The 2,429-nt window shown below is 41.3% G+C and overlaps 1 non-coding gene across 1 annotated transcript; it reads left to right on the top strand.

Moving 5' to 3' along the window:
* The first annotated feature begins 210 nt into the window (after positions 1 to 210).
* On the top strand, positions 211 to 365 carry LOC126274911 (5.8S ribosomal RNA). The gene has a single exon (XR_007550462.1). It is a non-coding gene; the product is annotated as a 5.8S ribosomal RNA (ribosomal RNA).
* The last annotated feature ends 2,064 nt before the right edge of the window (positions 366 to 2,429 follow it).

Raw genomic sequence — 2,429 nt, 5'->3', positions numbered from 1 at the left:
GATCATTGCATTGTTGTGAATATTATTATTAAGATGTGCTTGCCTCATCACTGTAGGTTTGCTTAAAAAGGGAAATAAAATGTTTCTGAATATATCGTTGCTATTGAGACAATGAATGTTTAATTTCCAATGGGCAACTAATTCTCATTATTAGTGATACCTGTAGAAATGTCACTTTATTGGTATCTCACACACGTACTTACAAATCTTCACCTAGGACTGTGGATCACTCGGCTCGTGGATCGATGAAGAACGCAGCAAATTGCGCGTCGTCATGTGAACTGCAGGACACATGAACATCGACGTTTCGAACGCACATTGCGGTCCATGGATTCTGTTCCTGGGCCACGTCTGGCTGAGGGTCGGCTACGTATACTGAAGCGAGCGGCGATTGTCCCGCTTCGGAGACCTGGTAGTGTCGTGGTCGCCTGTGTGGCCGGCCGCGTCTCCTTAAACGTGCGATGCGCGCCCTTCTCATAACAAAAAAAAAAAAAAAAAAAAAGCCAGCACGATAGCTCAGCGTTTTCGGTCAAATGTTTAGCAGCCTCTGTAATAAAAAAAAAACTGAGCTAATCGATCAACAACAAACTTAAACGGATGTCTTACGACGTCCGCCCCGAGCAGATGAAGCGAACAAGCAGCGAACGAAAACGAACAAAATGAGATTAACAAAAAAAGAAGTTGGTAGAGCACTTGCCCGCGAAAGGCAAGGTCCCTAGTTCGAGTCTCGGTCCAGGACACAGTTTTAACCTGCCAGGAACTTTCATATCAGCGCACACTCCACTGTAGAGTGAAAATTTCATTCCAGGTTCCAGAATGTTTTGGACAAAATATTTTACAGTCTTAGATCATTGCATTGTTGTGAATATTATTACTAAGATGTGCTTCCCTCATAACTGTATGTTTGCTTATAAAGGGAAATAAAATGTTTGTGAATACATCGTTGCATTTGAGACAATGAATGTTTCATTTCCAATGGGCAACCAAATCTCATTATTTGTGATACCTGTAGAAATGTCACTTTACTGGTATCTCACACACGTACTTACAAATCTCGAGGGCGTCTGCAAGACTTCGGACGCCACCAGGCGTAATGCCCTGCAGCCTTAGCGTGTGTAAGCGCCGGGAACCGTAATGCGCATCCGTACCTAGCCGCCACTTACGGCTTACGCTAAAGGAACTGAAATCCTAAGGCAAAGGGTTAAGCATCTATTTACACCACAATGTGGAATGCGATCACCTCTGATCATCAGGCGGTTATTGTTGACGTCTGTATCGTCCCCAATCCAAAGTCTTATCGACGCATCCAATTACACTATTGGATGGCTTCAGGACCATAGTCGAAAGACGTCTGGGACTATCGTCGAAGCGTCATAGCGCATATTCCTATAAAAATTTCCTTGTCAACAGCATCAGTGTTTCCATCAAAGTGGATCCAATGCTACCATTCTCTTCTGATACTCTGCGTCTCAACGCCATTACTTAAATGAAATCCAGATGCGAAACGAATGTTTCACTACGTCCTACAATAAAGCCACTGTAGATGACTCTGCTGTCATCACTTTTCAAGCTTTCACCTGCAACATAATTTTCTTATTCCATTGTTAAATGACCGCTTTATCTTTCTATATGCTGCAGTCATCTTCTGAAATGAGAAAAGGTACCTAGGAAAAATTAAGCGTTTTTTCACAGTGCAACAACACTTTTCAAGGCACAACATGGTCACCTACCTAGGAGCAAGTATTGGATTACATTTTAAAGCCATTGCAATCACTAAATTCTTGTCAATTCCGTATTTAATAGTTCACCTGTTTTATTATTACTTCAATGCACACTGATATTCAGTAAGTGAAATCATATTAAGCAGAAGTAAATGACAAACCAACTAGAAATTACAATGTTGCTGTTGTTGTGGCCTTCAGTCCTCAGACTGGTTTGATGCAGCTCTCCATGCTAGCCTATCCTGTGCAAGCTTCTTCATCTCACAATACTTACTGCAACACACATCCTTTTGAATCTACTTAGTATATGCATCTGTTGGTCTCCCTCTAAGATTTTTTTCCCTCCACGCTGCCCTCCAATGCTAAATTTGTGATCCCTTGATGCCTCAGAACATGTTCTACCAACCGGTCCCTTCTTTGGTCAAGTTGTGCTACATACTCCTCTTCTCCACAATTTTGTTCAATACCTAATCATTTGTTATATGATCTGCGCATCTAATCTTCAGCATTCTTCTGTAGCACCACATATCTAAAGCTTCTATTCTCTTCTTGTCTAAACTATTTATCGTCCACGTTTCACTTCCATACATGGCTACACTCCATACAAATACTTTCAGAAACAATTTCGTGACACTTAAATCTATACTCGATGTTAACAAATTTCTCTTCTTCAGAAACGCTTTCCTTGCCATTGCCAGTCTACATTTT

The sequence above is a fragment of the Schistocerca gregaria genome, chromosome 5 (assembly GCF_023897955.1).
Source record: "Schistocerca gregaria isolate iqSchGreg1 chromosome 5, iqSchGreg1.2, whole genome shotgun sequence".
Classification (NCBI taxonomy): domain Eukaryota; kingdom Metazoa; phylum Arthropoda; class Insecta; order Orthoptera; family Acrididae; genus Schistocerca; species Schistocerca gregaria.
This window is presented reverse-complemented; position numbering and strand designations above follow the sequence as displayed.